Here is a 23,765-nt window from a genome sequence, read left to right as displayed (position 1 = left end):
AAGCCTGAGGAAGGGAGTTTTAGATCCTCAGACCTCACATTAAAAAGCTGGTCCTTACCCTGGGAAGGCAGAGACAAGGGGAACCCTGGAATGTATTGCTCAGCTAAACAGCCAACCAACCAAAGAAACAGAAAAGGTGGATAGCAACTGCAGAGTGACATTCAAGGTTGAACTGTGGCACCACATGCACACATGTGCACCTGCACAGACGTGACTATACACACACACACACACACACACACACACACACACACACACACAATGCTAAGGTTTACATGTTACCTTTTCTATAGCTTTTGAGGGAGTTGTATAAGTTTTGCTATTTAGTTTGCTGATCCATTGAGTTAATGGTTGATTTTCAAATGTAACAATTCTTGTATGTTGGGAATATATTTCATTTTGTCATATATTTTAATCTATTAATGTATCATTGGATTTCTTTATGTAAAAATTTAAGAACTTTGTGTTCATATACTTTTTGTTTTTTAATATATTAGCATAAATTTCCTTAGTAGTTTTGCTTAATTTTCTTATCAAGCTAATTCTTGTGTACTAGAAGATATTTTATTTTGAAGTGTTTGTAAATTTCAAGTTTTAATGTTCAATAGGCTAATCTAGGAGGCGCTCTGTCCCTGGATTTTAATTGTTTTTAAGATTTATTTTAATTTTTTGCAGTTGTGTGTTTTGCCTACATGCTAGTGTGCTCACTGCTTGCACGTAAGAAGAGGGTGTTGAACCTCCTAGAAATAGAGATATAGACAGCTGTTATATCCCCGCCAAGTGGGTGCTGAGAATTGGCCACAGGCCCTCTGCAAGAGCAGCAAGTGCTCCTAACCACTGAGCCATCTCTCCAGGCCCTGGTCCTGGAATTTACCATACAGATTCCCTTTCTATTGTAGACATAAGACTAGTTAAGCTATTTGTTTCTTCTTGAGTGGACTAAGGGAGCGCAGGCCCTTCAAGGGATTTGCCTATCTCATGAAAACTTTGCAAGTTATGGGTAAAATGCTGTTTAGAATATTCCCATGTGCTCTTCCTGCGCATGTGCTGGGTCGCTCCCCTTCCTGGCACTCTTCTCACCTGTTTCCCCAGAGACAGTCGCTGTAACTTCCTTGCCCAATAAAACATCTCTTGTGGCCCTAGCGTTTTGATACATACTTTAATTAATTTTTTTTCTTCATACTTTTTTCTGTAGTGGCCAAGTATAGTAATCCTAAAAATGTTTCTGATTAGTGAGTTTTATTTATTCATTATTTTGACAATCAATGCAAGTTATCTATCATAATACGAGACAAGGCAGCTTAGAGTAAGCACTTTCTCTAACCTGTGGCCTTCTAAGAAGCTGTAGACTGGTGGGAAACATCTCTAGAGTGTGGGAAGAGAGGTGGGTGGGGGGGTGAATTTTCTTATGTATTGGGAAAATTTGGACATGCCTGCGAGGGGCTGTTGCTATTATAAACACACAAAGCTTTCCAGAAATCACACTGGTTAGTGTTCAGAAAAGTATGATGGGCAATTTTGGGGGTAAAAGCTGCTTAAATGGTGTATGAGAGCCGTGGAGGAGGGTGTGAGAGCTCTAATTGCACAGCGTGTTGCAAGACAATTTTATTCCTTTTGACAAGAAATAAGCTTTCCCTTTTCAAAGACGTTGCTATGGAAAACATTAAGTGTGTAAGAGGGAAGAGAGGCACAGAGGGCGGGTACAAAGAAAATGCACTTTTACAGAAGAGGAAGTAGAAGATGTGGCTGCTTTTTGTCTTCACAACGTTAGGCCTAGGTGTTAATTGCTCTTCAGGGATGAGTCCTTATGCTTTTAATTTACACTTGAGAGCCTTTAAATGAGTGTCTTTGGGGCTATGAAATAGCATTAGTGGACAGTCTACCGTATTCAGCTGAAGGTCTAAGTGGCTGTGTTGCATAGACTGTTGACTTTAACAGTCGCTTAACCACTGAGGTAAGATTCAATTGTGTTTATGTTTTAACACTTTACACACAATACTACAATTTCCATATGGCCATGGCCCAGGTGATGGCCTCTGTTGTCATCTTAAAGTATAGTTCTTCTAGGAGTTGGGGGTGTAGATCACTTGATGAGCGTGGTTGCTTAGCATGAAGCCCTGGGCGAGATCCTCAGCACCACATAAGCTGGGCATAAGGGTGTGGAGCGTATCTGCCATCCTAACTCTTGGAAGATGGAGGACCAGAGGTTCGAGATCACCCTCAGCTGCATAGTAAGCATCCCATTGTGGGATACAGGAGAGCTGGTCTAAAAGAAACAACAACAAGAGAGACAGCCCCAAACCAAACCAAAACAAAAACCTGACCTGATTTATGGCCTGTAATTCAAACACTGGGGAAGCAGAGGGAGGTGGACCTCTATGAGTTTGAGTCCAGCCTGCTCTATATAGTGAGTTCAGGGCCAGCCTTATCTACATAGTGAGAGCCTTTTTCAAAACAACTGTTAACAACAACAACAACAACAACAACAACAACAACAACAAAAATTCCTACCAAAACCAAACTATAAAATCAACTTACTCTAGATATAAAATTCAAAGAAGCAACAGAGTGGACAAACTCCAGAAAATGGGGAAGACACTGATTTTTGTTTACTTATTTGTGTCCTTATTTATTCAGTGCTGGAAAGTTTTACTCTGGGACTTAAGATCAGCACCTGATTACTAGACAAGCTTGCTATGCAAACTGCTACCGGAGCCAAACAGCATAGGTATAGCTTGCGAGTGCCTCAGACCTGCCCAGTCCAGGCCTACAGGCACCGCTGTGGGGATCTCTGAGTGAGTGGGGATCTGAGATGAGCTGCCTCTGATGGTGAAGTGGGGGGCTGTCTGCAGTGCCCACGGGCAGGGGGTGGCTTCAGCGAACGGTTTGCTCTCTCGAGACAGTCCTGTGAGAGTTCTTCTTCCTGTGACTTTTCTCTTCTTGCTTTTGGTTACATTTCTAGCTCCAAGTGAGGAATGAGGGACTTCAGAAATTAGAGACATTTCTGCAGATTGGTGATGCATGAAATAATAAGCAGACATTCAAGAATTAGGAAAAAGCTGGAAAATGTGAAAGCTTAAAAAAAAAAACCCTCTAAACATACTATTGATCTTCACGTGAAACCATAAAAAACTCATTGTTTCATATGCATGGGGGTTCCGACTGCATTGCGTGTGTGTCTGTGCACCATGCGTGTGCCCGAAGCCAGAAGAGGGCAATAGATTCCCTGGACCTGGAGCTACAGGCAGCCATGTGGATGGTGGGAATTGACCTCATACCATCTGGAAGAACAGTTAGTGCTCGTCACGGCCAAACCATCTCCCTAGGCCTAGGAAAAACTTTAAAAGGTCTGATGCAGAGTTTTTTGTCTGTAGTGATAAGACCCATGGCCAGTTAATAGAAGCAGCAGGTGAGTTGTTTAAACTGAAGTCTAAAGAAAGATGGCTTAGCTGTTAAGTTAGTGGTTCTCAACCTGTGGGTAGCTACCATTTGGGTCAAAACCCTTTCACAGGGGGTTGCCTATCAGACATCCTGCAGACCAGACGCTTACAGTATGACTCATAGCAGTAGTAAAATTACAGTTATGAAGAAGCAGAAAGATAGCTTTATGGTTGGGGGTCACCACAACCTGAGGAGCTCTATAAAATGGTTGCTGCACTAGTAAGGTTGAGAACCACCGTGTTAAGAGCACTGGCTGCTTCTGCAGAGGATCTGGTGTCTTCTTCTGACCTCCTTGGGTATGCACACGGGGAGACACACACACACACACACACACACACACACACACACACACACACACACGCATGCACGCATGCACGCACCCTGATGTTGCCTGTTTGTAAGTCTCCATGGAAGGTTGGAGACCCAGATGGCAGCTGTGAAGCCACAGTTAGGGCCCAAGGCTGAAGCTTTCTCTCTGGCTGGTACTAAACAGTGTGTACTTGTCCCTGTCCTTGCAGCTATGAAGGCAGGGATAGGGCTGGAGGCCCTCGTGGTGCTCTCATAGGCACTCCTGTTGCTGTAGAGTCCTAGAAGCTTCGTCTTGCTTCCTTGCACTGTTGCCACTGAGCAGTGCATGCTGCCAACAGTGCATGCCTGTGAACCAGCTCCAGCACTGTCCTTGATTCCCAAAATGAGTGCTGGGAGAGCTCAGTATCCTTGAGTAAGTTCCTCTACTCAAGTGGCTAGATCCTGGCACTTCGTATGGCTGGGTGGGTAAGTCTGACATTTTCACAGTCATTATGGTAGGTAGTCATGACCCATTTAAGCCGGGAAGTTCCTCACACACAGGAAGACATTTGAAGTGCAGGTGGATATTTGCTAGAATTGTCTGTCTCTGTGATATATATGCATGTGTCCATATGTTTAGTTTCTTTGTGATATTTATTTCAATAGGACACCTTTTTAGTTCTATGATGGTTGATAATGGGGAAATAGATTTATTTCATTCCACAGATTTTTTTTTTATTTATTAAAAGTGCTAATTGGGGCTGGGGTAGCTTAGTGAGCTAGGCGCATGCTGTGCAAGCATGAGGTCCTGAGTTCGACTCCCACCACTCATATAAAAGCAGGGTGTGGCGGTTATGTACTTGTAATCCCAGTGCTACAGAAGCAGAAACACATAGATTCCCGGGACTCCCTAGCCTATTAAACTGGCCTAATTGGAGAGCCAGCCTTGGTCCCAGTGAGAGACCCCCCCAGTGGGGAGTTGGAGTGGAGGGCGCTTGGAACAACATCTGAGGTTCGTCTTTGGCTTCCACACCATTGTGTGCACGACCATGCACCTGCACATACACACAAGCGCACTCATGCACATTCAAGTTATGTGCACTAACACTCCTTTGAGGTTTCATTTAATCAGGAGAAGCTTGATTGCAAAGCTTCTGGGCAGGCACTTAGAAAATGCAGCTTGCTGCATCCACTTTGTAAACGAGTACCGTGTTTTAGTAGAGTTCTGAGCATGTGATAGGGTCAGTGGGTTTCAGTCTGCCGAGTGACTCAGTGATGGAATACACACTTGGACTTCTGTTCTGATGGGAGCCTGAGAAACCCATTGCCTCATTGTAGAGGAGGCACAAAGCAGAAAACACATGCGTCATGTCATATCTGAGCCCAGAGAACACTGAGAAACAGCTGTGACTCTTTGAAGTGACTCCATTTGTTTGATTACTGCTGGGCTAAAAACAGTGTCACTGTTGGTTACTTCTGGATGACATATGTCACTCTAAACTATGTTCCTTTCTTTGTACCGGACTTTAGACAATTGTTGGCCATGTGTGGTGTGAAGAGGGAGGCAGTGAATTTCAAGCTTTGCTCTGCAGGTAGACAGGAAATGGGTTGAGCTGTGAAAGAAATAGCAAGGTGAGTGACTCCTGCCTGAGCCACAATGGGAAATAAAGGTACCTGCCTGTTGCTTAGGAACAGCGGTGCCATCTGCTTCTGCTACGAGGGAAACCAGGTCACTGGCTGTTGAAGTTCACCCGTGGGTCATGCAAACAGAGCTGAAGTGAACCCTCTGCACTCCTGGGCTTCTGGCTTGCAGGGGATCTTTCCCTGGCTAGGCTTCCTACCTTCTTTCTGCATGGCAGCGAATTGCTGGCAATGTATTGTGTCAGAACTGGCCCAGTCCAAAACATCTGCATTAACTTGGGAGGGGGAGGTGGTGATAATTGATCTTTAGGAGCTGGTCATTGCTTTGCTTTGATGAGGCGGCTGTGTGAGGCTGTCTAGATGGTGTGTGATAGGTGCCTCATTTTCCCTCAAGGGGAATTTGTCATATACACTCTCTCAGGGTCCCACAGTAAGATCTAGAGTTAAGGAAGGACACAGAAACACATCTTTTGGAAAGCATAAGCACCTCCCTCCCATTTACTTGCACTAAGGAAGAAATGTGGCCTGTAACCTTAGCTATGAATATGAACCTTTTTGGGGAACTTTGAAAAAGCCACACCCAATACTTGTCTCCACTTTCTTCTAGCTACCCTGAAAGTACTGATTCATTATGTCCAAGGTGGAACCTGCTCCTTCCTTGAGGGTTTACAAGTTCCCATATAACTAGAGCTTAAAATATCAGTTCTATTTTCTCATTACTCAACCCCTGCTAGAGAGCGTTAGAGTAACAAGGCTATGGGGGGGGGGCTGAGGGGGGACTCTGGTGTGTTTACAGGCTATGGGGGGGGGTGAGGGGGGACTCTGGTGTGTTTACAGGCTATGGGGGGTGAGGGGGGACTCTGGTGTGTTTACAGGCTATGGGGGGGGGTGAGAGGGGACTCTGGTGTGTTTACAGGCTATGGGGGATGAGGGGGGACTCTGGTGTGTTTACAGGCTATGGGGGGTGCGGGGGGGGACTCTGGTGTGTTTACAGGCACCCTCATTCCTGCTGAGAGCAACTACTTGCCCTTCTCTAATGGGAAGCCCAGTGCCCTTCAGCTTGGGTTTGTTATGATTTAAAAATGAGATGGCATGCAACGATATGGAGAGATTTATCTGAGAGAAGGGAAAGGAAGGAGGAGTTGGGACCTGATTGGGCCATGAGGGTAAAGAGACAGAGACAGAGAGACAGAGAGAGGGAGGGAGAAAGAAAAAGGGGGCACCATTAGAGGAAGTGCAAGAGTAAGAGACAAAGTGAGAGAGAGACAAGGTGGCAGGTTGGCTGCTCTTTTATAGTCTGGCACACACCTGGTGGCAGATGATGATGTTAGAGGTTGCTAAGCAACCTAGAGGCAGGCTGCTTATATGCCAACATGGTTCAAGGATAGATTTGGGGTCTTCAAATTTCTTCAGCGCATTTCCCCAATCCAGAGTACTCAGGAGGAGAATTGAGGTTTTGTGTTTTGGACTGAAAAATAGTGGAAATATCTAGAAGATAACTAGATGATGAGAGCTAGCAAGGAGAGGCCTAATCTCTGGGTGTCTCTTACTAGATAGAATAACGAAGACATAACATTCCAGACACCAAGGCCCTATCATGAGTAAACTAGGCCGTAGCAAAGTCTTGGGAGGTATAGGTATCACTGAACTCTCCTCATAGTTCTGAGAAGACAATCAGAAACTCCAATGAGTCTACTATAGCATGTGGAGGCTGGTATATAATAATAATAATAATAATAATAATAATAATAATAATAATAATAATAATAATAATAGTAATAATAATAATAATGGAAATGAAATGAAGTTCCTATTTTTTCATGAGAAAAAAAGAGGTTGTTTATACAACCTTCAAAGAAAGGTGATTGATTATTCAACCATCTAAACATTTCATTATAGTGATGGGATCAATGCCCAGCCTTTTTTAAAAAAAATTCTTTTAGAAACCCACAAGCCAGAGACATTTATTTTTTGGCTCTTTATTTTTGCTCGGTTACATAATGTCCTTTTGTGGGAACATCAGAGTTGGTCCAGAAATCCCATTTTATAGAACTTTGAGGTGTAGACTTGTTGAGTGATAAAAGGAAGCACCGATTTGCATGGTTCCCCAAAACAGGGATGTGGCCAAAGCCCAATGGGTCTGCTTTTCAGTTGTTCCTGCTACAAAGTCAGTGTCAGTGGCTACAGCAGTGCCACTTGGAACAGACTCATATCACTCATAGTGGCTTGCCTAGTCCTGAGGTGTTCATTTGAGAAACAGGAGAAGAACTTTCAACCAGCTTCATGTACAGAGCTAGACCTTTTAAGCAATTTGGCTCTCCAGCCTTTTCTTCACTCCCCCATCACCTCCATCATATTGGCCTGGACTCCCAAATAAACTTGTAACTCCCCCTTTTCTGGTGTTGTGCCTGAGGACAAGTAAGAGTCACTAGAAAGATTTTAGCTTTAGTGGGAGGCACAGAATGACCAGGCAGGAAGGGCTCTGTGGGGCTGGGGAGCCGCGCAACCAGGGAAAATGGTTTGGAGCAAGAGTGTGGTCAGGACATGGCCAAATCCCAGAAATCTCGTCCTGAGACTGACAGGAGTAGGCCTGCTCTCTGCTGGCCCTGGGCCTGCACATTCCTCCACACATAACCCCCACCTCTGCCGCCCTTGAGGTGGTCATGTAGCCTGGTGGCCAGGCTACAGGTAAACTTCCTTTCCAATTAAAAGGTAACATCCAGCAGCACCCAAAATTTCTCCTTATGCAAATGAGGCATCCTCAGCACCCTAGCCCCGGCCAATGATGTACATTCACCCCTAACCCTACTTGCCCCACAAAGGTTTAAATAGCCTTTGTTCTCCCCAGTTAAATGATCTGTCTCACTGAAGCTGTCTCCCGAGAAGTCTGTTTCTCAATCCTCAATGCCTCAGGAGGCAGAGGCTGGTGGATCTCTCTGAGTTTGAGGCCAGCCTGGTCTACCTAAGTTCCAGGCTGCTGCGGGTTGTATAGTAAGACCTTGTCTGACACTGTAAACAAACATCATCACGTGGTCTATAATTTTGTGGCCCTACCCAATGGTTCTGTGACTTTTTATCACCAGTAGATGGCACCAAGACAGTGGTATCTTTGGTTTAAAGGGCCTTGGTCTGACAGTCACCCCAGCTTTGCCCTCTGTAGTCCTGTTACCTACAGACTGATTCATCCATCAAATTCTCACATTTTCACATGTCACTTCTTTTCTTCTTAGCTTAGATTCCCACTGCAAGTACTTGAGAAGCTATACGTTACAAACGTAAACCCATGTGTGTTCATTCACCTATGAATTCGTGACATAAAACTAGTCCCTGGCAATCTTACTACCCTCCTTTAGTGTGTTTATTCCTTTGCTTGTCAGAGCAAGTACACTGATTTCTCTTATCCCAGCTTCTTAGCCTCATCTGACGATACAACCTGAACATTTATTTAAAAATAAAAATAAAAGTACTAAGGCAGGCCAGACACCCATCACCAAATCTAACATCCTTGTTGTTTTTTTCTATTCCTTCTTTTTATTAACTCATACACAACTGCTTTTCTTCTGGTGAAGCAGTAAGTCAGACAACACTTGCCACAGTGGTTTGCCATGAAAACTCCAGCACCATATTCATCAGAAGGACAGTTGTCGAAATCGACTAATTTTGCCACTTTCACCCACCTTATTGTGTTTCAGCACAGCCAACTTCACCTTCTGCTTCTTATGCTTATTCTTCTTGGGAGTGGAGTAAGACTTCTTCCTTTTCTCAGCACCACCACAAAGTCTCAACACAAGATGAAGGCTGGACTCCTTTTGAGTGTTGGAGTCAAAGTGCGGCCATCTTCCAGCTGCTTACCAGCTAAGATGAGCCTCTGCTGATCAGGAGGAATTCCTTCCTTAACCTGGAGCTTGGCCTTTACCTTTTCTACGGGTTCTGAGGGTTTAATCTTGAGCGTGATGGTCTTCCCCATAAGGGTCTTCACACAAATCTGCATCTTGGTGGCAGCTCCACCGTAGGTGACGGATCGGAAAGAACCCTCTTACATTTTCGTCTGTGGTCCATTTTTCACTTCTCTCTGCAGATGACGTGTCTTTGTTCCCATCAAAGGCTGCTTCTATTTGCTCCCTTCCAGGCCCCGGTAGGTAACCACGTACACACCCTCATCTGGCCAGTTCAGTGCTAGCTTGTGCTTGTTGGCCTGATGTACCTAGTTCTCCCGAGCACCTCAGCTTCTGTGATCAATTTTATGGGTTCCTTGTGTACCCAAGTTCCACAGGACAACCTCTTTTTACAGGTCGTCATCTTAATTCCTATGCGAACACTAGACTTTCCCAGTTCCAGTCTAGCTAATTACCTAGCTCTGTGGTGAGGTCTGATACATGGCCATGGGATTCCTTTCATCTTTTTCTCTGTATGTGACTGGCTTTCTTTGGCTCTTCACTCTTTAATAAACGCATTTTAGGATCAGTGAGTGTATCACATTCTACAAAGTCCCACTACTATCTTGGTCAGATTTTTATTGGCTATCAGATACCATCAAATCTTATTTGCAAACACTTATTTTAATTCTTCCTTAATATTTTACAGTAAAATATCACCATTTTAAATATCCAGGCCAAAGAGATTGGATATTTTTAATATATGGTATCTTTTGTTTATTTTGAGTCCTATATTCTGAAAAAAATCATGTCTTCTGCTTTTTTGTTATTGTGCAATTGACTTTCATATTGTTCTTGTATGCAGCCACTTCATGAACCTTTTCTTTTAATAGTTCTAAATCTGCCACAGCTTTTTTTATAAGCAGTCATCACATCTAAAAAAACATTACAAAATGCCTTGTTTCTTCCTTTCTTTTGCTTTCAAAATTAACAGCAACATAACTCCTGTGTTCTCTCTTCTATCAAAACCTCCCCAAAGAATAAGTCGTTTGCTTTTCATATGTCTTTTTTTTCCTTGTTGCCATGGCTTATATAAAGCCCTCTTGTCAACATCATCACATCGTGCCTTGTCACCCATCTTATTGAACTCTTCCTTGACTTTAATGCTACTTTCTTGCCACTGTCCATTTTGTTGTTGTTCTTCTCAGGGAACCATTTTGAGAAAATGTTTTGTAGTCATTGTCTACACTTCTCACCTTTATAGTTTCCTTTTCAGTCCATTTGACGTGGCTTTTGTTCTTGGCATCCCATTGAAGTGACTCTTGTCAAGATGATAATGGCTACTAGGTAGCCATGTCCAATACATGGCACCACTAACTATTCTCTCCATGAGTTGGTACCATCTGATGGAACTGGTCCTGGGCAACCTTTAAATACCCCATTTTCACGATCTTCCTTTTTCTGTCTGATTGATGGTTTAATGTCCTCCTTTCAACATAAATTTGAAGTTACAAATATTTTCGTCATTCTGTTCCCAGCATATAGCCGAGTGTCCTGTAGATAAGAGAGAGATGAGTTTTGTGGATGCTGATGAGCACCCAGGCACTTTTGTCCGTTATCTATTTGCTATTGAAAATTTATCCTACCCTACAAACCTCCTCTACCAGTGCTCCCACTTCTAGCATATACTGGTACTATCTATCAAGAGGGAAAGTGCCACTCCTTACTCTTCCTCATTTAGTCCTGTCTCCCATATTTGAATAAACCATTGCCCAACCTCTTCTAAATCCACCCACGTACCTCTGTGTTTTCATTTTTCTGTCAAGCCACCTCATTAAATGACAGCAACAACTTCTGAACTCTTTTGGTGCTGAACTGGTCTAAACTCTAGCATAATTTTATTCCAATTGGCTTTCTACACCAGTCATGTAGATTCTTTTCAAAATGCAAATTGAATTAAGTAACCTTCTGTGTTAGTTACTTTTCTTGGTGCTATGGCAAGATATCTGGGAAAAGTAGCACAAGGGAGAAAGGGCTGACTTGAGCTCAGGGTTTGAGGGTACAGTCCATCGCGCGGTGAGGTAGTCATGGCAACAGGACCCTGAAGCAGCTGTTCACATTGCATCAGCAGTCAGGAAGCAGAGAGAGGTGAAAGCTGGCTCTTCGCTCTTTTTCTTATTGTATTGAGTCTGGTCTCCAGTCCATGTATTGGTGCCACCTACATGTAGGGTGGGACTTCCACCCTCAAATAACTCAATCTAGTAATGCTGCCAGAGGTTTGTCCCTTGTTGACTACAGATCCCGCTGCCAATCATTATTAACCATTATGTTGTCTTATAGCACACATAATCCCACATAGAATTCCCCAAATTATAAAACAAACTTAATGTAAGCTTGAACAACATAGAATATGATGGCAGAGCCACCGTACCATGGAAATGTCACCATTTTTCTAAATCTGCAAAATATCCCATGGATTTCACTACAACCAATGTTCCTTCCGCACCCACTTTCTGCCCTTACATTTTTCTTCTCATCCCTTTTTTCCTCCTCCTCCTCTTCTGTTTTCCTCTTTCCCTTCTTCCTTGAGACAGAACCTCACCATGGAGCTCTAATTGGCCAGGGATTTGCTATGGAGATCATGCTAGCCTTGAACTCACAGAGACTTGGCTGCCTCTGCAGGGATTTAAGGAATGCTAAAGGAATGCACACCGTTGCTCCGCTGTCTCCCTTACCTCTTGTTCATGCTGAAGCCGGAAGATGTCCAGTAATAGTGGGCAGATCTGGAGAATCATGGGAAGGAAGTGTATAACCATGACTATGGGAGAGGTGATTGCAATTCATCAACATGAAGTCTTGTAAAAGCATTAAAAAAGAAAACTCGGGGCTGGAAGGATGGCTCAGAGGATAAGGGCACTGACTGCTCCTCCAGAGGTCCTGAGTTCAATTCCCAGCAACCACACGGTGGCTCAGAACCATCTGTAATGTGATCTAATGCCCTCTTCTCGCCTGCAGGTGTACATGCAGGCAGAGCACTGAATACATAAGAATAAATAAATGAATCTTAAAAAAAAAAGAAAACTCTTGAAGATCTCTTTGTCAATATTAAAGATGGCTTACAAACAGTACAAAGTCAAATTCTTGGGATGGGGGAGATGGCACAGTTTGCAAAGTGTTGGCTGTGTAATCAGGACTGAGTTTGACTACCCAGTACCCACATTAAAAACAAAACAAAACTCACCACTGCCACTGACATCACCATTGCCAAAAGCAGAGGGGCTGACATCTTCTTATAATTTCTGTGCTTGGAAGGCAGTGACAAGCAGATCCCTGGGGGTTCTTGTCCAGCCTAGCCTACTTGGTGAACTCTAGACCAATGAGAAATCTTGTCTTAAAGGAAAAAAAAAACAAACCCCAAAACCAAAAAAAACAAAAAACAAAACAGCCGGGTGTGGTGGTGCACACCTTTAATTCCAGCACTTGGGAGGCAGAGGCGGGTGAATCGCTGTGAGTTCAAGGCCAGCCTGATCTACAAAGCAAGTCCATGAAAACAAAATTACACAGAGAAACCTTGTCTCGAAAAACCAAAACAAACAAAAAACAAAACAAGACAAAAAACTCAAAAAACACAAACCAACCCAAAACGGCAAACTAAGCAAGGTGAGGAGCGACACCGCAGTTGGCCTTTGGCCTCCATTTTCTCGTGTACACATGTGTACCTGAACACCTCGCGTGTACCCATGTGCACCTGAACACCTCTCCCCAAGCCTGAGTCAACTCTTTGTTGCCTGACTGCCTCTCTCACACGCAGATGTCAGTGGGAGACGTGCATTCTGTCACTACTCAAGAACTCTGTACTTCAGTCAATAATGATAAGACGGAAAACTAAACACCAGGGTTAAGTGACAAGCAGCTCCTCGTGTCTATTGGCTGATGCCGAAGTAGTTGCTTATAGGAAAACTTGAGCAGCTGACGGACAAGGTTCAAAAGTTCTCTGGCTTTGATTACGTGCTCTGTTTTTTGTGTCTGAGAGTAACAGGGTGTAACTACTGCCCTGATTCTATAATTAGCAGGAGTAAAAGGACAAGATGAATAGGAGGGTTTATTAAGTCTAAGACGTTGACTGGGCTGTTTTTTTTTTTTTTTTTTTTTTGTTGTTGTTTTTTCACAGAAGATAATTGCTTTTCTGGAGTGCAGTGTCAAGATCTGTTTCAGTGACTGGAGATGGAGTCACTCTTCCCACTGTCTGTAGCGCAGAAAAAAATCAATAAATGTGATCAGTGGCTCTGCACAACACTGAAGAGTCCCTGGCAGATTTCTCCCTCTCGGGCCCACTAAAAACCAGAAGGCTACAGTCAGGAAAGCCAAATTATCCTCTTCTGACATAAGGCCATAAACATAACGGAATGATTTCTCTTGTGAAAAAGTCGGGCAAGGCACTTGGCACCGATTCCTTTGCCTGGGTCACGCCTACCTCGCTCCCCTTGTTAGGCGCTGCTGCAGAGGAAAGTGTCACTGGAGTTTCCTTTTCCGTCTAACCTTGTGTGAGTGATGGCACAGTTTTCAATGGGAGGTGGCAGTGGCCTGGCGGGTGGGGTCGTGACCTCTTGAACCAGGTATTCGGCTTAACAACTTGACTAGCTGGTTCCTTACTATAGCTCTCCGGGTGAGTAAATTCACATAACCATCTCTCTATTTCTTTATCTCTAAAATGCATCAGGGCTTAAGAAATGTGTGGCACTTAAGAATACTTGCTGTTCTCCCGGGGGCTTAGGTTTGGTTCCCCCAGGGCCTTTGTTAGATGGCTCACAAGTGCTTGTAACTCCAGGCGACCCAACACCCTCTTCTGGTCGCCGGATACTCACGCACATTTAATTGAAAGTAGAGTAAAATTTTAAAGTGTCTGAAGAGAATGACTTCTCATAGAATGCACTTGTGTGAGGATTGAATCTGTTCCTGTAAAGCATGTGGTGGCTAGTGGCTTTGTACTGTTACTAATTTATTTATTTATTTATTTTTTTTGGTGAGATGACAGGAGACCGACTGAAAGTATGGTTGACACCCTGAGGATGTGGCAGTTTAGTACTCAATAAATAATTACTTAAGACTCCACAGGGAAAACATACACAACCACCCATAGCCCAAAGCCTCGAGCTCTTTCCTTTTTGGGGCAGACCTGGTCACACAGAGGACTCAGGACTTTTACCAAGGTTTTGGCCACCTGGAATGTATAACTAAGACAAGCCACCAATGAAGAACCAGCAGGAGGAAGTGGATCATCGCTTGTGTTGCACCCCGTTGGTTTCAGCTGTCCCGAGACGGGGTTCCTCTGATGGAAATAAAGAGGGTGAGAGAGGCGGGGCTTGTGGGGCATGAGCGGTTAAGTGTGCAGGGTGAGGGGAAGGATAGCCACCCTGGTTAAAAGAAGACCTCAGCAGGTGCCAGAGCTGTGGGTGTGGGGCAGGCCAGAGGGATGCCCTAGAAGGCGCTTTGCCCTCGCAGGTAGCCCTCCTTGCATCACAGGTTGGCACGAGGGACAAGGATTCAAGCCCATTGCCTTTTCCAAAGTGGAGAGGTTACATTTGTCCTTTGAAGCCTGGATGGAAGTTGGAGGTTCCCAGAGCTAGTCCAGGAGTGTTTTCATCATTACACCCCCACCCCTACCCCAACCAAACTTAACCTACTAGGAGGATGACGAGTTCTGTTTCTCTTGGGGGGAGGGGAATAACAAACAATCAGTCAGTCAACAACAACGAAACAGCCCCCAGCTTTTCGTCTACACTGGCTTTTTATATAGATCCAGATTTTTATAGAGTCTTGAATTTCACTGAAATGTAAAACAAAAACAAAACCAACAGAGGCCACTGTTGACAGGAATTGTGTAAGTAGGTAAATCATGCTTAAGAGGAACAGAAAGAAAGCAGGCCTGGGGACTGTGTGGAGCAGGGTGTCGGGAGTGAATGAGGTGGAGCTGCTTCCTGTGTAGAGGCGTGCTCCCTGCTGAGGGCGAAATTAGCAATCCTCTAGTCTGTTCTACTCCGAGAAAGACTTTGTGCCCCACGTCATCTATAGCCTTTGGAGTGAATAGATATGAAATAAACATACCGGGGGGGGGGGGGGGGGGGAGGGGGAGGGGGGAGGGGACCCAAGTCCCCAGTGGTCAGACTGCACTTCAGCCTCTTTCACAGATGGGAAAGGAAAGGAAGTTGCCCCATCCCGTTTGTCTAACTGCTTTCTTGGGCTGTGCCTTTCAAAAACCTTGTGCTCACCACTTTGTTTTGATTCTGGTCTTAGAACAAGGCAGAATGACTTATTCTCTGATGAGAGAATTTGAAAACTGGACCTCTGCTCCCACACTTGATGTGTGTGCACATGTGCATGCTCCCACACACCAATACAACCTCAGCCACCTCCTAACTCTCCCCCCCCCCACACCCCTCCTTTTGTGAATTTGAGCGTTGATTCAATTTCAAGCCAATTGTCTTCTCGCTGCTGCTATTGAGAATGCGAGCCTCAGCCGGCTGTTGACTCACTTTTGAGTAGTTGTAGGCTCCGGCTGGTGGCCAGTGGGATCCGCTAATGTGCCTAAGTAGCTGCCATCGCATTGCTGGGAGTCCCTTTGGGGCTGATGTAATAACACTCAGGACGCTTACAGAAGTCTCAGTGATTGTGCACAAACAAAAGCGAGGTGGGCTGCATCAGGAAAAGGGGGAAAGACAGAACAAGTTTTTAGACTAGGGAACAAGAAGAGAAGAGATCAAGCTAGGAAACCCAACAGTATGTGACCCCCAGGCTAGATTAACACAGAAGAAGCGAGCTTGGAAACACAAACAGGGTAGGAGCCAACGCTGCTCTGAGCATTGAGGATCATCAGTTTGGTGGTCAGTTCACGCTACTGTGTGAGGGAGCTGCGTTTGTGTTTTGACACTTGCAGGTTTCTACCATATATTTTTGAGGCTTCCTTTTTTTTTTTCTTTCATTTGTAGAAAATCTGGGGAAATCCAAGCCAGTCAGTCATCTCTTTCTCACCACCGCTGTGGAGGATGTGACATCAGGGAGGTTCAGAACAGTGAGCTTCAGCTGGCTGTTGACTCAGGCCGGCTGATTTGAGCCTGTAGCCTGTGGCAGGACTCCAGTTAAAGTGGATAAATGCACCTTATCTAACAGATGTCTGAGAGCGGGCAGAGCTGACTCAGTGCGGCTGGACCAGAGGACACCGAGGTGGCTCTCACTTGCCTGGCTCCCTCCCTCCTGCCTTTCTCTCCATCTCCTGGTCCTTCCTCAACCTCCCATGCCCCATTGTAATCCCTCTCTTCTTCCTCCTCTTTGTCTTGGTCCCCACTCTGTCCCCAACTTTGCCTCCCCCGAGTCTCTTCCTCTGTCCATCTCTCTTTCCTCGCTGCTTGTCATTTCTCTCTGATCCTTTCCGCCTTCGTCCCTCTGCCTCTTATTCCTATCCCCGGCCTCCATCCTTCACGCCTCACAGCCTTTCCTCTCCTTAGCCCACTTGTTCAGCTGCTCCCTTGACCATCCTGTGTCTCCCTGCCTGCGTTTCCGCTACCGCCTGCTTCTGCGGCCCAATGCCCTCCGTCTCCTCACTGCTCGGCATCTCTTGGCTCAGGCTAAGCGTGCTCCAGGACACACCTTCTCCCATGGTGACCTCCCTGCTGCTATAGATGAATCCTGCCCAGTTTGGCCTTTTCCATGGAAAAGGAGTTTCTCTTTCATGATAGTTTTGTCCAAAAGACTGAGGATTGCCCTTCACATGGCCCAATAGGGGACCGAAATATGCTGATGGCCAGAAGTCGAAGAGGAGGGGTAGTGGCATATTTAATTTTAGGAAAGACAGAGTCAACTGAGAAGTCAGTGTAGGTGCTGGATTCAGAAGAGAGAGCATTGGGTGCAGGGCAAGTGCCATCGCTGTGCCTATTGGTCAGACTGCTGGTTGCTAGTGCTGTAACAATGACCCCAAATCTCAACAGATTATAAAGTGATTTTTTCCCTCTCAGTTTTCCACAGTTGGGGGTAGGTGAAGCTGCCGTCCATGGTGTTTCTCTCAAGGGCCAAAGGCTTGAGGCCTATTTTTGACCTGGTTCTATGGCCCTGCTCTGAGAGCTTCACTTGTGGGTTCATGGTTGGGAGGGAAAGAGTAGAAGAAAGATCACTCCTCACACTAAGGTGGCACGAAGAGCCCAGGCCCTTGCTCCTAATCCAGCTGCAGAGGATGCTGGGAAATTTTGGTGGTGGTCTGTACTCAGGAAGCACTTGAACATGACTTGGGGAGTGCATGTCACTGTTAGGACTGGAGTTGGGCAGCAGGGATACAAAATGGACAGCAAGCTGTTGGAGATGACACAGTCGAGCTCTGGATATATAAGACACATGCAGGCACACAGACGTAGACACACACATGTGTGTACACTGACAATCATACACACACACACACATGTGCACACATGCACACACACGTACACATGCAGATAGACGCAGACACACATGTGCACACACATGTGCACATAGATAGACACATGTGCACACATACATACATGTGCACATATACAGAGAGACAGACACACGTGCACACATGTGCATACATACATACATACACACATGCACACAGGCAGACAGACAGATACACACGTGCACACACATACACACACAGACAGACAGACTCACACGTGCACATATGTACACATACACACCACAGGTCTTCCTCTGCAGCACTTTCCATTCTTCCTTTCGATTTACTGGTCCTGAACCCCTGCTTTTTTGAGAAGCCTTTTGATAACCATACTTCCTGACACCATGGACTTGAAGCTCCAGGCTCTCCACTTTCTTAGGCATAACTTTTAGGAAACTAGCTTTCCTGAGCTTTTGTTTCTACCTTTTATAGACTGTGCAAGGAACTATCATTAACGTGAGCTGAATTTCAAAAGCCTGCAAACTGCTTCGGCGGTTGTGACTCTTTCTGCTTTTAGCTGTCATTTTACGTAGCGGTTCAGTGAGGCTTCACGAGTTTGCTTTACACCTGGGCACGGGCTGTGCCGCAGCTGCCCGTTCTCCACCCCCTAGAGTCTCGTAAGTTCAGAGCTAGAAGAGAGTCCAGGAACTGCTCATTCTAACCTCTTATTTTCCAGAAAGGGAAACTGAGGCCCAGAGAGGCTACACGCTTGGGCAGAGCCACACAGCTGGTTAGCGGCAGAGCCGACACTATAGCCATGCCATCTGCACCCCCCCGCCCCCCCCCCCCAAGGCTCCTCTCTCCGGTGCAGACTTCCTCCGTTTCCTAGGGTTGGTATTTTGACAGACCCAAATCTGCCAGCCAGATTCGACATCTGCTGAGCTTTGTCACCCGGCTCATAGGTGAGTCTATAGTTTTCCAGAAGTTGAAGGCTCTCTTCCTCCTGCTCCCCTTCCCTCCCTCTTCAATCTGCTCTTCATCAACTGTAAAGTTCTTTTTTCCCTGCATCCCACCTTAGAGGCAGTCCTATCTATAGAAACCATTGGTTGTACTGAGCAGGCTGGTGCAGCTGAATGAGAGGTGATAAAGACATAGGTAATTACTGTAGAATAATCCTGCTGCCAACAAGATGATTGAACTCCCACACAGAAGGTGAACAGATGGTATATTTATTGAAATTCATAGGCTGTGAGATGGAATAATTTAACTGATGATGGCTGGGTACCCTCCTTTCAGATGGAGGCAGGCGGCTCACGCAGCGAGCGTGCCACTAGGTGGCGTGATAGTCTCAAGCCCGCGCCTCCTCTCCTCATAGAGGAAGCCCAGGGTCTGAGTACACTGAAGAATCACTTTAGTTCATTTCCTGATCGAGGCTATAAAAATCATCTCTGTGGCTAAGGAGGAAACCAGTATGTTTCAAAAGCTTAACGTAATTTTTCAAAGGACATTTGCATAAGGAAAAAAACATTCAAACAACATGGTATCAAGTTGATAAGGGGACAGGCCATGGCATGCTGGGAGTGGCGGGTGGAACTGTGGCTTGGCTAGGAGTAGTTTAGGGGCCAGGACTTTTCAACATCATGGATGCAAGTGGACCTAATAACCTACCTACCTTGTCCTCAACACCCCCCCCCTTTCTCTCTCTCTCTCTCTCTCTCTCTCTCTCTCTCTCTCTCTCTCTCTCTCTCATCTGGCTCTGTAATTCAAGGTAGCCTAAAACTTACTGTGTAGCACAGGGTAGCCTCAGGCTCCCAGCCACACCTTCTTAACCTTCTGAGTAGCTGGGAACAGGCCTGTGGCAGCAGGCCAGGTCCCTAAGGCATTCCTTTCCTATTAGCTGCATCCCTTTCCAGCACTGTCTGCCTTGTATAGGCCAGAATGGCAGAAACCAAACAATACTGGCTATAGAAACCTCTTTCTGAAAGTTGTAGGAAGAGTGTATGAGTCCAGTGGGACGTACTGTGACAAGATGGAAGAACTGACAAGGAAGAGTAGGTTGATGAAAAGAAGTATGTCCCTGCCGGCGGCCTTTCGTCCTTACTGCCTTACCTAATTTTCAGGTTCCTTCCCAGGTGGAGAGGCGCTCGGCTCTCCAGATTCAGAGTACTCACAAGCATCGCTGCTGGCTGTGGGATCCCCCCAGGCTTCCTCACGTTGTGTGGGAGCCACCTCTTATTCTCTGAGTCCATAAACATGCTCATTGGTGCGTGCAACATTGACTTTTCTTCTTGTGCACGCAGGTTTGTATAGGTGCTAAATGATCTCATCCCTAAAACAAGGATGTGGTCCTCTATTATAGGATTGCTTATGAAGATCAGATGAACCCTTTTATGTAAAATGTTTGAAACAAAGTCTGAAAACCAGAAAGTACTCAGTGAATACTAGCTTCAGTTTACAGCGACTACCATGAGCACTGTGTGCCTTGCACCACTGTGTCCTACAGCTGTTACCACTGCCTTTACTCATCCACGGTATTAAATTGTTACTTTCATGCTGCTGCTACTCTTGACTTAATTTGAATTTCTGGGCATTTATTTGTGCTGCATGTAGAAAATATTTAATCGTACCACTTTAAGTTCCCTTTCTTCGTCATTCTTAGGTATTTGGAAAATGATCTCTTCTCAAAAGAATAGGTTAATTGGAGGCTTTCTTTCTGGTCTTTCACTGCAGACGGGGACAATGTAGATCTGACTGTGCCATCTGCCCTGAGATACCTTGTCCTTGCTTCGGATCCTTTTTTGTCCTCTGTCCTTGCCCATCTTGGAGATCCCCAGCCATTCCTGAGCCTGGTAGGATCCTCTGGTGTCATGCTCTGAGACACTCAGCTAAGGTTTCCTACTTTAACCCTTTATTCACAGTATCATAGCCATTTGTTATGTTATTACTTCTGTGTCTCATACACAATTGTATCTGATATGGCCTGATAGACTTGTCCAGGCAGTAGGTTTGGGTCCACCAACTCCACCACAAGCACCTGAACAATGTCTTCCTTCTTGCCATTAGGACAACTTCTGCATCATTAACTGACAGGAACATGACCTTATAGGGCCACTGTAGTATGTAGTCTGCAGTGCCTGAACTTGCAGCGTGTGGTACATGACTAGTTGCCGTACGGTATTCATCTTACACATTTGTATTATTTATAAGGAAATATGTAAACTCCAGCTTTTCATCTCATATTGTAAGCATAAGAGAGATAGACAAGTACAGCTTACCCTCCTGTATTACTTGGCACATGGTTATTTGCAGGAACTGAGATTTATATTTCAGTCTGTGATGGCCTAGGGCAGAGGGCAACAAACTATGAACTGTGCCAAAGCCGGTCCATGGCCTGTGTCGGGTCTGACTTGAGAGCAAAGAGTAACTTTTATACTTTTAAGTGGTTGAAGAAGAATTGAGAGATTATTTCATGACACATGAACATTATGTGGAAATAAAGTTTCATTGTCTATAAATAAAGTTTTATTGGAATGCAGCCATGCCCACTCGTTTACGTGTTGTCTGTGGCTGCTTCCAGAGCGCACTGGCAGAACCGAGTCGTTGCAACAGACACCATATGGCTTGCAAAGCTGAAAATATTTACTAGTTGACCCTTTATAGAAAAAGTTTACTCACCCCCTCTTCGGGACATGGATACAAAGTGAAGTGAAGATGTGCCAAAGAGTGCTATGTTTAGAATTTGTTTCTGCTGTCTACAGGTTGGAGCTAAACAGCCTCACTGTGCAGGAGTCCATGTTCAGGAGAACAGGCAGGGAAGGTGTGCTGTCACCAGCCAGCATGTGTGGTTTTGATGGGTCCCCACCCCTCACCCATGGGTCTGGAAGCCTGCTGTTATTTTACACCACCTGCATAACCTAATTTGCATCGTAAATGGAGCTCGAGCTACCACTTGGACTTTTTCAGAATAAGGAGAATGGCTTTTATAAAAAGCCATCTGTAGATGAAAAAAATAAATAGCAAATAAACCTCAGTCCTGGAATGTGGTACTGAGGGAGCTAGTGAACAGCAAATGAACACACAACCAATCTGTTCCCCAAGTCAAGCCACCACGGAGGATAGCCTAGTACCCTGTAGACGAAGCAGGCTGGTGAAGGATTTAGGAGGTAACGAATGGCAGGTAAGTCCCTGAGCCCACAGGCACACTGGGCTTGGGAGCAGGCTCTAGCCTTAGGAAGCGTTGCCTTCTGAAGGTCTCCTCTCCTAGAGGCTGCTTGGGTTTTTTTTTTTTTAAAGTCTGGAGTCCACCTCTCTTGGGTTGCCTTTTCTGCCTCGGTGATGATTCTAGTCCGTGCCTCGTAAAAACGATAACATCTGAAGCTCAGTTGATTTTTGTCTGCATTTGCCTCAACAAGGTCAGAAATCAATAACATGATTGATCTTGTTCTTTTCTTTCTTTCCCTGACCAACCCCATCTGCCGGTTACCCTGCCAGAGGAGTTGTCAGAAGCAAACTGCCGAGAATGCTCCAGTACCTCGCTTCTAAGAGCAAGCCAGAAAAATGAAACGAAAATAAAAGTGACTGTGGCCAGTCAGAGCAGTTCTCGGCACAAGGCTTCATAGCCCACAGCCAAAATGCTGAAGGGCAGTGTGGTTTTGGTGTTAGCATCCATGAGTTTTGGGGCTTTTGAGTATACGACTGATTGGGCACCCTCAACTTCAAAGTCCTCTCGATTTCAGAGCCTTTCAGGTTTGGGGTTTCCAGACTAGGTTTTCATATGTGCAAGCTGCCTGTGAGCGCTTCTCTGTCATTCCCCACTTACACTTGTGGTCTCCTGAGAAGAGGCAGACCACAGGAGAGAGGAGATAAGCAAGAGAAAAAAACACGAGAAGCCCCCAGCCACTTCTGTGGTTCCTGGCTTTGGAAGCTACGACCTGGAGTGGCTGGGATATAGAATTCTCTCTACCTGTTTCCTCTAGGATCACGAGAGTAGACAGGATGCAAGCATGGCATCCTGGATGAAGTTGGAGGGCACAGCCAACCCCGTGGAAGAAACTCACTTAGGTGCCACCATGGTGTTGCGTGTAGAACCAGCAGCTTGGAGTGGCAAAAGCTGGGGCGAGATCCAAAGATCCCTGTGTTACTTATCCACAGGACAACACTGTCAGAACCCCTATGTCTCCTTGCAGTTGGAGGAGCGAACACCTACGGTACACATTCCAGACTTGAAAGGGTCCGGGAGGGAGTGACGGAGAGATGTGGTGTGGCCTGTTTGTGCTTCGAGAGTGCCAACACCTCCAAAGCTTCAGGGGGCCTTTCAAGGAAGAACCACAGGGCACGGGACAGGAGGTACATTTGGAGGGGCCCAGAATGCACCCTGTTTCCACTGTCACTGAGGTGGCCAAGAGAACTGTAGAGAGGAAAGAGACAAAACAGGCAATTTAACATCTAACTGAGTTTTATTTTTCATATTGCATAGAATAGGACCCAAAGTTAGAATATTATCGTCAATGATAAGAAATAGGTTATAGTTTTTGCGCACCAGACTTTGGTATTATAGTGTCTCTACATGCTAAAGCCACACTTATTAAATACTGCATGCCGAGTGCTGTACGGATGATGTCTATGCGTTTTCATATTTAACAGTCTTTTAATAATGTTGTGAAACAGGTGCTACTAATCCCTTTCTGCAGAGGAAGCCGAGGTGTTCTGAGGCACTCTCATTAATTTAAGATTACCTCATCAGAAGGGTAGAGCTAGGGTTCTGGCATTTTGACTCTGCGGACTTGCTCCATTTTATCCCCATTATCGGTCTTCTTAGGCTAGTCTACTGGAAAGTGCTTTGGCATAGCTGCTAGTGGGGCAAATCACTCTCATGCCAGTAAAACCCTTCCTGGGTCGCTTTCGTGCCAGGTGTTCTGCTAGGCATGGGATACCGAATGGGTAACATTCCCTTTCCCCCAGGGGTGTCACAATCTGCCTACGTCTGTTCCTAACACATGGAAGGTACTCGGTATAGGCTGGCGGAGTGAATAAATTGTGAGAGGCACAAAGCTTCCGTAAGGGGAAGAATGTCTTTGTCTATTTCAGGGCTAGGGTTGTCAGAGAACTTGAAAGAGTCA

General features: G+C 45.4%; 1 protein-coding gene across 3 annotated transcripts in view; it reads left to right on the top strand.

Annotated features, from left to right (window-relative positions):
* SYT16 (synaptotagmin 16) overlaps positions 1-23,765 on the top strand; it is a 244,442-nt gene that overhangs the window by 28,983 nt on the left and 191,694 nt on the right. Inside the window, exon 1 of one of the 3 annotated variants that reach the window (XM_084791502.1) lies at positions 18,385-18,608. The exons of the other annotated variants lie outside the window; for them this stretch is intronic. The gene's annotated coding sequence lies outside the window, so the exon portion shown is untranslated. Of the gene's footprint in view, positions 1-18,384; positions 18,609-23,765 lie in introns of those variants that run through there. 3 annotated transcript variants of the gene reach the window in all.

The sequence above is a fragment of the Acomys minous genome, assembly GCF_964271855.1.
Source record: "Acomys minous genome assembly, chromosome: 8".
In the NCBI taxonomy this organism is placed as follows: Eukaryota; Metazoa; Chordata; class Mammalia; order Rodentia; family Muridae; genus Acomys; species Acomys minous.
Note: the sequence above shows the minus strand (reverse complement) of the source record. Positions and strands in the feature narration are given on the sequence as shown.